Here is a 13,378-nt window from a genome sequence, read left to right as displayed (position 1 = left end):
TTTTATTTATAATGTCTTGATATCATACATTAATATTGACCTGAATCTATATTTAGATTTAAACATTTGAATTATTTTAAATATGCAAATTAAATATATTAATTGTTTAAATATGCACTATAAAATATAATTATACATATGAGTATACATTATGATAAAGAAATTCAAATAGCATGGACATGTGTAAAAACAATTTGGTGTCCTTTTCCCTTAGTGACACGTCTGTCTACCCCATGGGTCCTGTCACCGGTGTGGACTGCATCCCACCAGCCTTTTTCTGGCCTTTACATGTATGGGTACCCTGTGCATGTGGCAGGTGGTGGTGTGGGGCTGGGCAGACTCATGCCCTGCAGGAGCTGCAGACTTGCTCAGGGCCCTACACATTCTGGACTTTGCACCCACCTTAGGGAGGTCTTTCTTTGGATGCCCTACTTTAGAGAGCTCTTCTGTGGTCTTTACGTGGCTCACCATGAGCAGTACTAACACTAGTTCCTCCTCTGAAAGGTGTCTGATGCACCTGTTCTCTTAGCTGCTGCTTCTCATCAAAGAGTGATTTAGAAGTTCTACTGAGAATGAACTTTTTATGAGGTCCTTGCTTTTGCCAATAGATGGTTGTAAGTTCAAATTTTCTGTTATATTTCCAGATTAATCTCTTGCTGTGCTTTATTCTCTTCCAGGAATCTCCAGTGTTTCTGGTTTGTGGGTAGCACTCCTCCCAGATTTTTAGTGCACTCTAGTTTTATTTATTTATTTTTTGTTATTTTAATTGAATTTTTGGAAAGAGAAGGTATAAACATAATGTGTGCATTTGGCTACCACATTCCATTGGAAGTCCACATCATCATTTTAACAGCCACTTTATACTCCATTTAATGGCTGTCCCTGGTGATAGTCATTAGATTGTCTTCAGTTGTGTTTATTTTATCCAGAGATGCCATAAACATACTTGTACATATATTTTTGGGTGCATTTTTCTAATGATTTCCATAGCATTCCTAGATACAGAATTCCTCAGTTAAGGATATGTGTATTTTCGGGCTTTAAATTGGTAAATCATCCTCCAGAAAAAAGTTCTCACCCATCAAACAACAGGTGAGACGTTTGGTCTCCTACATCCTTGCCAATACAGGGAGTTTTCATTTTGGTTAAGATTTCCTGACTTGAGTTTTAGTTCCTAGTCCTTTGAAATATAAGTGATATTGATGTGTTAGATCATCAAGTATTGATGTCTTATTCTTCCCTGAATTGTCTATCCACACCACTTGCCTGTGTCCCTGGAGGATGTATATTTTCCTAGTGGTGTGGGAAATTTATAGAATAAAGATTTTCCCTTTGAAAAATGTTGAATTATTTTTCTCTATTTTCTTTTGCCCTTTAATTTTTAAAATATACGTTCTGTTTGCCACATTTAAAATGACTTTTTAGTGTACAAACAATGAATGGTAATTCTAAAGAATTCAAACAGATGAAAATATAAATAATAAAGTAAATGACACCTAAGTCTCCACAACCCCGCCAGCCACTGTTAACGTTTGGCAACTGTCTGCTTAGCTATCTCCTTGTGTACACAGACACACACATGTACATGGATGGGATTCCATCCTGTGTTGTGTTTGTCATAGACACTCCCTCACCACAGCCGGTCCCAGTACACTCTGTGCCCGTGGCAGGCTGTGTTAGCAACCTAACTTTTGCTCATCCATATTTCTGTCTAGACTTCTAATGGAATCTTGTACATAGACTTCTAATGGAATCTTGTACAGACTCATGTGTAGCTATACACGTACACACAGAAGCATGCAGTGACTTTGTCATTATTTATTTTGCAGAATAGAGTTTCATTTTTCTGCCTCTTGACTTTCTCCCAGCAATAGCTGGTAGACTCCCTGCAGGTCATCTGACAAAGTCCTGCTTCACTTTGGTTAGCATGCATTCTGCCATTGTGTTAGCCATTGCTCTGCTGGTGGACTTGCCGTCGAAGGGTACAGCTGCAGCAAGCATCACACACGTACGCCCCGGTGTATTGGTACTTGTAGTTTTGTGGAATAGATTATCAGGTGTGAAATTACTAGGTCATCTGATAGTATATTTTTATATTTTTACTCATAATAGCTGTTACTAGATTGCCTTTAAGAATCTGTCAGCTCTTGACATTGTTATAAACAATGGTAGCAGTACTTTCTCCATTATCCATGGTGACTCTTCTCTGTGTCATCTGAGAAAGACATTCCTCAGCTTCAAGATTATTTAAAGATTTAGCACCTCTGTTTTCTTTTTTTTAAAAGATTTTATTTATTCATGAGAGACACACAGAGAGAGACAGAGACATAGGCAGAGGGAGGAGAAGCAGGCTCCATGCAGGGAGCCTGAGGCGAGACTCAATCCCAGGACCCCGGATGTGGTCCCAGGACCCTGAGATCATGACCTGACCCGAAGGCAGACACTCAACCGCTGAGCCACCCAGGCGTCCCTAACACCTGTTTCCTTATGGAACTTTTGTACTTTTTTTCACATGTAAAATGGAATCCAGCTGTACATTATTTAACCAGATACTATGTAAGTTACATGCTGGTGGCACAAAAATGACCAGAGTCTGAATTATATTCTTTAGTTTAAAGTGCACAAAGTACACCAGTATTTTCCAAAAATCAGATTTGGGGCACCTGGCTGGCTCAGTCAGTGGAGCATGTGACTCTTGATCTTGGGGTCATGAGTTCGAGCCCCATATTGGGTATAAAAATTACTTAAAAATCAAATCTTGGGGCACGTGGATGGCTCAGTGGTTGAGCATTTGCTTTTCACTCAGGTCATGATCTCAGGGTCCTGGGACCACATCTTGCATTAGGCCCCCCTTGCTTGGGGAGCCTGTTTCTCCTTCTGCCTATGTCTCTGCCTCTCTCTGTGTGTCTCTCATGAATAAATAAATAAAAATCTTTAAAAAATAAAGTCATATTATAACTAATTTCGACATTTCCAGAAAGCTAATTTCTCACACACAAACCCTCCTACGAGTAAGTCATTGTTAGCAACTGACTGCTGAAGCACGTTACCACCCACTTTTGTGTTCTTTTTCATATTATTTCTGATAATAGCAAAATGCAAAATATTTTTGTCTTCGGTTGATCCCATGTTTTGACATTTTAATTAACTGTTAACAGGTTATGGTTTATTCAAGAACTGTTTGAGAATAGTTGATTTAATTGATTCAACTCTAGTCTCAGTAATATATATGATAAATATATTAGAGCATTTTAATAATAGTAGTTTTAAAGTCTTTGTCAGATAATGCCAACATCTGCATCATCTCATCATTGATGTGTTTTCATTGTCTTCCCACATGATTTGAGATTTTCCTGTTTCTTCATGTCCAGTAATTTGGGGTTGTATCCCAGATATTTTGAATATTGTATTATGAATCTCAGTCTTGTTTAGAAATCTCATTGAAATGTTGTGATTTTTTATTTAGTGGGTGTTTAACCTGGTTAGGTTCAGGTTGCAAGTTGTGACCTGTTCTCCATGAGCTGTGATTTCAGTGTATGTTCAGTTTTAAAGACCTTTGCAGTGCTATTCAGACATTCCCCAAAATGGCCACACAGTGATCAGTCGGGATTGAGCCATGGTTTATCTATTGGTGCAGTTCTCAGAGTCTTTGGTATACTGTTTAAGATGATATCTGCACGTGTGCAGCTTGAGGCTGACCCCAGTGGTTTATAAATAATGCTGTGGTATCCTTTTCCCAACCTCCTTCTTTGCCATGGTCTTCCTAGTTGATTTCTAGTTCTTTGGCACTCTCTTCTTTTTGGGTTCCTAGCCAGAAATTGGAAGCTTTTGTAATCTTATTCTGCCGTGCACCTCATGCTACTGGCCTTATGTCTAGGACCAAGAGTAGGAAATGCTGAATTCACTGCCTGTTGGGTAGGATCAACTGCTGGTCTGCTTCCCCAGTCTGCCTGCTGCTATTAGTTTACCACATTTTCAAATTGCTGCCCTATGCATCCTGTCCAAGCTTTACATCTGTGTTCAGTAGCATGTACTTCTAGTATCTTACCAGGAATAGAACTTCATCCTTTAACAGCTTTGCTTAGGTATAATTGGCATACAACAAACTTCACATATTATGAACAATTTGGTAAGTTTTGAATATGTATATGACCATGAAACCATCATCACAATCAAGACAATGAACATATCCGTGACTCCCAACAGTATCCTTGTGTGTCCTTTTATGATTTCTCCTCTCCCCCACACCACAACCTTCACCCATGTCCTCAGGCACCCATGTCCTACTGGCTTGCTTTTTGTCTCTACAGATTACTTTGCATTTTCTGGAAATTTACATAAATGGAATAACATGGTCTATATTCTTTTTTTTTTTTTTTTGGTCTGGTGGTTTCTTTCACTCAGCATTATTTTGTTTTTTGTTTTTTGTTTTTTTTCACTCAGCATTATTTTGAAAGCCAGCCATGTTGTTCTGTATTTCACTAGGTCATTCCTTTTTATTGCTGAGTAGTATTTCATTGAATCTGTGTACCACAGTTTGTTTATAAATTCACCTATTGATCAATATTTGAGCTGTTTCCACTTTTTTTTTAATTTTTTTTATTTGTTTATGATAGTTACAGAGAGAGAGAGAGAGGCAGAGACACAGGCAGAGGGAGAAGCAGGCTCCATGCACCGGGAGCCCGACGTGGGATTCGATCCCGGGTCTCCAGGATCGCGCCCTGGGCCAAAGGCAGGCGCCAAACCGCTGCGCCACCCAGGGATCCCTGTTTCCACTTTTAAGATCTTATCTAGCTTGGGATATTACTGTGCACAGTCATGTACAGTCCTTGTATGGACATACAGTTTATTTTCTCTTGGAGAAGTGAAATGCCTAAGTCATATGGTAGATGTATGTTTCACTTTTTAGGAAACTGCCAGGCAGTTTTCTAAAGTGGTTGCACCATTTGCCATTCCGACCAGCCATATAAGAGTTCTGTTTTCTTCACTTTACATCCTTCCTAGCCCTCAGTATGGTCAGTCTGTTTAATTCTAATAGACGTAGTAGTATGTCATTGTGTTTTTAATTGTCTTTCCCTAAAGACTCATAATGTTAATCATTTTCCCATGTGCTTATCTGCATTAATTTTTTTTAAGTAGGCTTCACACCCAACGTGAAGCCCAATGTGAAGCTTGAACTCATGGCCCTAAGATCAAGTCCTGAGCCAAAATCAGGAGTTGGATGCTTAACTAACTGAGCCACCCAGGTGCCCCATGGCATTCGTTTCTCTTGTTCAAGAAGCATCAAATCGAATCTTCTGCATGTTTTTTAGGGATTGTTCATTTTCTTATGATTAAGGGTTCTTTATATATTCTAGATACAAGTCCATTATCAGATATATGCTTTTTTTTTCATCCTGTGGTTTGTCTTTTCATTCTTTGAACACTGTCTTTGAAGAGCAGAAGTTTTAAATTTTAACAAACCCTGATTTTTCAGTGTATTCTTATCTGGATCATGTCTTTGGTGTCGCATCTCAGAAATCTTTGCCTAAAGACCAAGATCACAAAAACTTTTATCCTGTTCTAGAAGTTTTCATTTCTGGTTTTACATTTAGATCTATGACTCATTTTGAATTGGCTTTGCATTTCTTATAGTGTAGGTCAACTATTGATGAATTCTTTCAACTTTTGTAGGTCTGAACATGTCTTTATTTCAGTATTATTTTTGAAAGTTTTTGTATGTGTGTAAACTCTCAGTTGTAAGTTTCTTCTTCCAGTGCTTTGAAGATGTTTCTTTATTCTCTTCTCACATTGTTTCTGATGATAAATGTACTGTCCTCATTGTCTGTTGCTCTACACAAAATGTATCGTCTTGGGGCATCTGGGTGGCTCAGTGGTTGAGCATCCGCCTTCGGCCCAGGGCGTGATCCTGGAATCCCGGGATCAAGTCCCACATCAGGCTCCCTGCATGGAAGCTGCTTCTCTCTCTGTGTATCTCTCATGAATAAATAAAATCTTTAAAATAAATAAATAAATAAATCTTGTGGTTTTTACACTTTTTATCTTAATCACTAGTTTTGAGAATTTTTAAAAAGATTATTTATTTATTTATTGGAAAGAGAGAAAAAGAGCATGAGTGGGGAGTGAAGGGGGGCAAACGGAGAGGGGAAGTGGGAGAGGGAGAGGGAAGCAGACTCTGCTTTGAGTAGGGATCCCAACTCAGGACTCAATCCTAGGATCATAAGATGATGAGCCAAAGCAGACACTTAACCAGCTGAGCCACCCAGGTGCCCCTAGTTTTGAGAAATTTGATTGTGGTGTACCTTGGTATAATTGTTTCATGTTTCTCTGGGGTTCATGAAGTTTCTTGGATCTGTGGATTTATATGTTTTTTAATCAAATTGGAATACTATTAGATTATTATAAAGTACTCATATACTTTTTATGTTCCTCTTTCTCTTCTTTTTTGGGAATTCCACTTGCAATTACCTTAGGTCACTTGAATTTGCCCCACAGCTCACTGAAACTCATTTTTCTTCCTCTTGAATTTTTTTTCCTTTTAAATTTGAATAGTTTCTGTAACTATGTCGTGTAATTCACTAATCTTTTGTCATGTCAAATGTATTGTTAATCCTAATGAGTATTTTTTTTCTAATGAGTATATTTTTATATTAAATATTATAGCTTTCATTTCCAGAAATACAGTTTGGATGTTTTGTATATGCCATCCATGTCTCTACTTAACTTTTTCAACATATTGGATATACATATAATAATTTTTTAATGTCTTTGTCTGTAATTTCAATATCTATATCCATTAAAGGTTAGTTTCAGTAGATGAGTATTCTCATTATGAGTTCATTTTTTCTACTTTTTTGTATGCCTGGTAATCTTTGTGTCAATGCCAGACAGTGTAGATTTTACCTTGTCAGGCCTTTTTGCATTATAAATATTCCTGAGATTTATTGTGGACAAGTTACTTGGAAACAGTTTGATCCTTTCTGGTCTTCCTTTATGTTTTATTAGACAGGTTTAGTAGCTAATTATTCCCCACTCCTGAGAAAGGACATTCCTGAGTATCCTACCTATTTTCCCATGAATTATGAATTTTCTCAAAATGGCTTCTGGGGGCAGGACCTATTCCTGAGTGTTGTGTACTGTGTTCTGCTCCCTCTGGATGACTTTTCCCAGACTTTAATAGGACATGCAGGGATCAGTACTCTGCTGAATATTCAGCTCTCTGCTGGGCTCAAGGAAGGGATGATTTTATGAATTGTGTTTCTTAACTTCCTTGTTAGGCGGGAGCACTTTCTTTTCAACTGTGTACATCCTGAGTGGAAGTAGAAGCCCCCATCTGATAATTTTCATCCACCTCAAATCCTCATTCTTTTGTTCTCTTAGCATTGAGCAATTCATTGACCAGTATTTGCTTTTTCTTTTTTTAAGATTTTATTTATTTATTCATGAGAGACACAGAGAAAGAAGCAGACACATAGGCAGAGGGAGAAGAAGGCTCCCCGGAGGGAACCTGATGTGGGACTCGATCCCAGGACCTAGGGATCATGGCCTGAGCCAAAGGCAGACACTCAACCGCCGAGCCAACCCAGGCATCCCAGTATTTGCTTTTCAAAACCTCAGTCTAGTGTTCTAAACATTCCCTGTACTTGTCATGATGGTCACTACATGGTGTTTTAACTGCCTGTTGACTTCTGTTTACCCTACTAGATTGTATGTTCCATGAGAACAAGGACTTTTTCTGCCTCTTTTGTTGGCTTACCCCCCGGAGCCTGGCTCTGCACCTGGAACCTTCCTGCTAAGTACCAAGTACTTACTGAATGATCCACATTTGAGTTGCCTTCCAGTGTCTCAGAGTCACATAGTTTGGGATCATCATCAGGATTGCAGTGTGTTAACAGTGTAGGCCCAGTCTCTTCCCCGTGCTGGATGGTTGTGTTCTCCACCCTAGCTGGGAGTTAGTCAGGAGGCACTTTATCCGTCTTCATTTTCTTCCCGTAACTCAGACACTTCAGAGTTCATGCTGGTCAACCCTTGTTTTGTGCGTCTCTCTTGGACCTGTCACATTTTGATGAAGGCCTGCTCCTGAGCAGGTGCTGAGGACCTCTATTCTCGTTGCACTTGCCAGGAGCCACATTCCTACCATTTCTTCGTCTTCTAATACCTCCTGGCCAGTCATGGCTCCAGATGCCCCTCCTAATGTTTCTGCATGGACAAGCTAGTTTTTGTTTTTTCTCTAAGATTTTATTTATTTATTTGAGAGAGAAAGAACAAGGGGTGGAGAAGGACAGAGGGGGAGAGAGAGAGAGAGAGAAACAGACTCCCAGCTGAGCAGGGAGCCGATGATTTGGAGCTCAATCTCAGGATCCTGTGATAATGACCTGAGCTGAAGGCAGACGTTTATCCCACTGAGCCACCCAGGCACCTCATAGCTTACTGTTTTCATTCAATATTACATATGTGAGATTTATCCACATTGGATAAAGTAGCACTAGTCCATTTATCTTGGCTACTATATAGTATTTCATTATATTAAATGTACTAGAAATATCTAGTTTTTCACTATTAGAAACAATACTAGAAGAAAAACAGTAATGCTGCAATGTATATTCTTGAATTCATTCCCGCAGGTCACCCTGGTTGCCTGGCCACAGGGTGTTCTGGGTACCACTCTCCTGGTATCACCAAGTGCTCTTCAGGGGGTGGATGAGCACATACCTTGTCTGCAGCATGGGAGAGAGCTTGGTGCTCTACAGGGTCCTCTGCTCTTGGTATTTCTACACGTTTTATTCTTTGCTACTTGAATGCCTGTGAATTAATATTTATTGTGGCTTAAGATTTGGCTTTCTTTTCTGTTTCTTTAGTGACTTGCCTGTTTATCTCTTTTGCCCATTTTCAATTTAGTGGTTTGTCTTTTCTTATTAATTTATAGTATTTCTTTATATATTATGGATACTGGTCTTTCATTGACTTACATAAATGTCTTCTCTCAGTCTGTGTTTGATATTTTTATATTGTATTTGATGAAGTTGACGCACAGGTGTTTTCTGTGTTAGTATCAACTTTGTACACTTTTCTTTATGGCTTGTATGCTTTGTGTCTTCTTTAATGAAACTTTTTCTTTTAACTTGGAGATCTTCTTGATAGTCTAATTCTCTTTCAATAGTTTTAGAGTTTTCCTTTTTACATTCAGTCTGCAGTCCCCCTGGAATTTGCATTTACACTGGTGTAAGGAAGATATCTGATTACTTTTCCATCTGAATAACTGCTTGTTATAACTATTGTTATGGTAAGCTGTTGGGATGACTTACAGTAATTTGTAAGCCTCTGTCCTACATGAATTTTGATAGATGCTGGGTCTGTTTCTAGGCTTTTAGTTCTGTGCCCTTGGTCCATTTGTCTAGTCTCATATGATCTTAATTTAAGATAGTTTCATTAGAAATGTCCATTCCCAGACTATCCTCAACTTAACCTATAATATCACTTATTCCCTTGCTGTAGTGTTTACCTTCCTTCTACTATATGCTCTTTGAGTTGCCTCAGCATTTTATCCCAGAAGTGAGCTAGCTCGGTGTCTACCATATGATGGGTGGTCACTTAAATGTTTTTGAAATAATGAATAAAATTGAGCACTTAAATCTTAGTTATTGAGTCCTAAATACAGCTAATGTATTATTGGGGGCAAAACATTTTAGATAAAAATATATAGCATTAGTTCTTACAACTTGTATTCATTAGGTAAATAAATTTCCTCCAATAGTTTATATATTATGTATTCATTATATTAATATTGATTTTATTTGATAAACTAGTAATTTTCATAATACTGTAGAATCTTGATGAATATAATAAATGAATTTTTCTAGTCAAGAGAGTCTTAATATTTTTAACAGTGAGGCTGTATCTTATAGATCTTTTTTTATAATTTTGAGAAAAATTATTTTTTTCCAAAAGAATATATTTAAAATATCTGATATTTTGAAAAAAGATATTAAGTTCCCTGTGGGCAACTTATCACCATCTGAAGCTCTTAGGTATGAGTGGCAATTCAATTTTTTTTTCTTATAGGTTGTATCTATTTACTTATTTTAGAGAGAGAGAGCTGGAGCAAATGTGCCTGCAAGGTGTGTGTGGGGTCAGGCAGAAGGGGAGGGAGAGGAACAGGCAGAATCCATGCTAAGTGCTGACGTGGCAGGAGAGGCTGACATGGGGCTGAGGGCAGGCCCAACCCCAGGATCCCTAGACCATGACCCCGAGATTAGGACCTAAGTGGAAACCAAGAGTCAGACACCCAACCAGCTGAGCCACCTGGGTGCCCCACAGTGGCAATTCAATTTTGAAGGACATCTGGATTGTTTCTAGTTTTGGGCTATTATAAGTAAAGCTGCTATAAACAATGTACAGATTTTTGTGTGAACTTAAGTCTTCATTTCTCTGGGATAAGTGCTAAGAATGCAATCGCTGGATCATATTTTTGTACATATGTACCAAATTCTATGTGTTAATATATTTTTATTGAGATAAAACTGGTGTATAACATTATATTAATTTCAGATGCATAGAATAATAATTCAGTTTTTGTATGCACTGCAAATTTATCACCACAGTAAGTCTAATTACCTTCTGTCACCAGGTGGTTGAACCTCTTAACCCATTTCATCCACTCCCCAATCCCCTCCATCTCTGATAATCATCAACCTGTTCTCTGTATCTATGAGTTTTATTTTGTTTTGTTTGTTTTGTTTTAGATTTGTTTAAATTACATATATAAGTGAAATCATACAGTGTTTGTCTGACTTATTTCACTTAACATAATACGCTCAAGGTCCATCAATGTTGTCACAAATGATAAGATCTCCTTATTTTTATGGCTGAGAAACATTCCATTATATATACATATCACATTTTCTAAATCCATTCATCCATCAGTGGACACTTCGGTTGCTTCCATATCTTAGCTATTGTGAATAATGCTGCTATAAACATAAGGATGAATGTGTCTTTTCAAATCCATCTTTTTGTTTTGTTCAGGCAAATACCCAGTAGTAGAATTACTGGATTATGTGGTGGTTCTACTTAAATTTTTTGAGGAGTCTCCATCCTGTTTCTACAGTGACTGTACCAATTTACATTCCCACCAACAGGGCACAGGGCTCCCTTTTCTTTGCATTCTTGCCAAACACTTGTTGTTTCTTGTCTTTTTGATAATAAAGCCATCCTAACAGGTATTAGATAATATTTCTTCGTGTTTTTGATTTGCATTTCCCTGATAATTTGAGCATCGAGCATCTTTTCATGTGCCTGTTGAACATCTGTGTGTCTTCTTTGGAAAAACGTCTATTCAGGTACTCTGCTCATTTATTTTTATTTATTTATTTATTTATTTATTTATTTATTTATTTGCTCATTTTTTAACCAGATTGGTTTTTTGCTATTGAGTTGTTTGAATTCTTTATATATTTTGATAATAACTCCCTATAGGGCATATGGCTTACAGTTTTTTCTCCATCCAGTAGGTTGCCTTTTTTTTTTTAACCTGTGCAGAAGCATTTTTAGTTTGATATACTCCCACTTGTTTATTTTTACTTTTGGAGTCAGATCAATGCTAAGACTGACGTCAAGAAGCTTACTACCTATGTTTTCTTTGAGGAGTTTTATGGTTTTGAGTCTTATATTCAAGTCTAATCCATTTTGTGTTCATTTTTCTTTTTTGCATGGTGTACAATAGTGGTCTAGATTCATTCTTTTGCCTGTATCTGTCCAGTTTCCTCAGCACCATTTATCAAAGAGATAGTATTCTCCTCATTGGATATTCTTGCCTCCTTTGTTACAAATTAATTGACCATAAAATCATGAGTTTATTTCTGGGCTGTTTGGTTCTCTTAGTCTATGTGACTATTTTAATACCAATATGTACTAATATTTTTAAGGGATTTTTATGTATATATTAATGAGAAGTATAGATCTGTTTTTATCTGGTTTGGATATGAGAATAATACTAGTTTCATGAAATAGGAAATGTTCCTTTCTCTTGCATTCTCTGAGATAATAAAGATATTGTGTGGAATTTGTGTTTATTCTTCTTTAAAGAGGGGTGCTTGGCTGGCTCAGTCCATAGAGCATATGTCTCTTGATCTCAGGGTTGTGTTTGAGTCCCATGTTGGGTGTAGAGATTACTTAAAAATAAAACATTTTTTAAAATTCTTCTTTAAATATTTGATAGAATTTGCTAATAAAATTTTCTGGGCCTAGAGGTTTCTTTTTGGAGAGTTTAAAAATTATGTGTCTAATTTTTCCAATATTTGTAAGGCTATTCATATTATATTGTTTCTTATTGGGTAAATTTTGATTGGTTGTATTTTTTAAAAAATTGGTCCATTTCATCTGATTTGTGAAATTGATATGTGTTTAGTTGTTTGTAGAATTCCCTTATCCTTTTGATGTCTGCAGGATCTGTAGTGATGTCCCCTATTTGATTCCTGATATTGTTAATGTGTGTCTTCTCTCTTTTTTTTGTCAGTCTAGAGTTTTATCAATGTTACTGATCTTTTTCATGAACCAATTATTTGTTTCAGTTTTCAATGTTATTGATTTCTGTTCTTTATTCTTTCCTTTCTTCTGCTTGATTGGGGTATTTTAAAAATATTTTATTTATCCATGAGAGACACAGAGAGACAGAGAGAGGCAGAGATATCTAGAGAGAGGAGCAGGCTCCCTGTGGGGAGCCTGATTTGGAACTTGATCCCAGGGACCTCAGGATCATGACCTGAGCCAAAGGCAAACACTCAACCACTGAACTACCCAGATGTCCCTTGATTTGGGTTTATTTTGCTTTACTTTTGCTAGGTTCTCAAGGTGCAATTTTAGATTATTGCTTTAAGACTTTTCCTTTTTCTCCATGTATGCATTTTTCATGCTACTGAATTTCCCTCTCCCCCACTGTTCTAACTGTATCCTACAAATTTTGATATGCTATATTTTGTCAAAGAAAAATTACACCAAAGTTGAGCAGGCAAGGAAGAGCTTATTCAAGATTATTGCAATAGGGGAAAGAGATTGAACTCAACTCCAAATATGGCAAGGGCACCTGGGGATTTACAGCCAATGGGGAGGCAGACATAATCGGTGAGTAGAAAATTACTAATAGGAACTTGGCCAGGTATGAAAAGTGGGAGGATTCATGCTAAATTACTTGCTAAACTCAGTGGTGTTTTTCTGCAGTATTTGGAGTAGTATGGATACTGTCCAAAGGTTTTCTCTCTTGCTTGGCTGTCCCCTTCCTGTCCTTTGGCTAGAGAGAACAGTCTCCTCCCCTCCCATGCCACCTTGAGAAAGAGGAGCATAAATGGAGGGTCAGCACTGGCTGAGTGATTTTCCGAAAGTT

General features: G+C 37.5%; 1 protein-coding gene across 1 annotated transcript in view; it reads left to right on the top strand.

Moving 5' to 3' along the window:
* The window catches only part of LOC129510188 (DNA polymerase nu-like), a 117,375-nt gene that overhangs the window by 27,113 nt on the left and 76,884 nt on the right, over window positions 1-13,378 (top strand).

This window comes from Nyctereutes procyonoides, unplaced genomic scaffold (genome assembly GCF_905146905.1).
Source record: "Nyctereutes procyonoides isolate TBG_1078 unplaced genomic scaffold, NYPRO_anot_genome, whole genome shotgun sequence".
Classification (NCBI taxonomy): Eukaryota; Metazoa; Chordata; class Mammalia; order Carnivora; family Canidae; genus Nyctereutes; species Nyctereutes procyonoides.
Note: the sequence above shows the minus strand (reverse complement) of the source record. Positions and strands in the feature narration are given on the sequence as shown.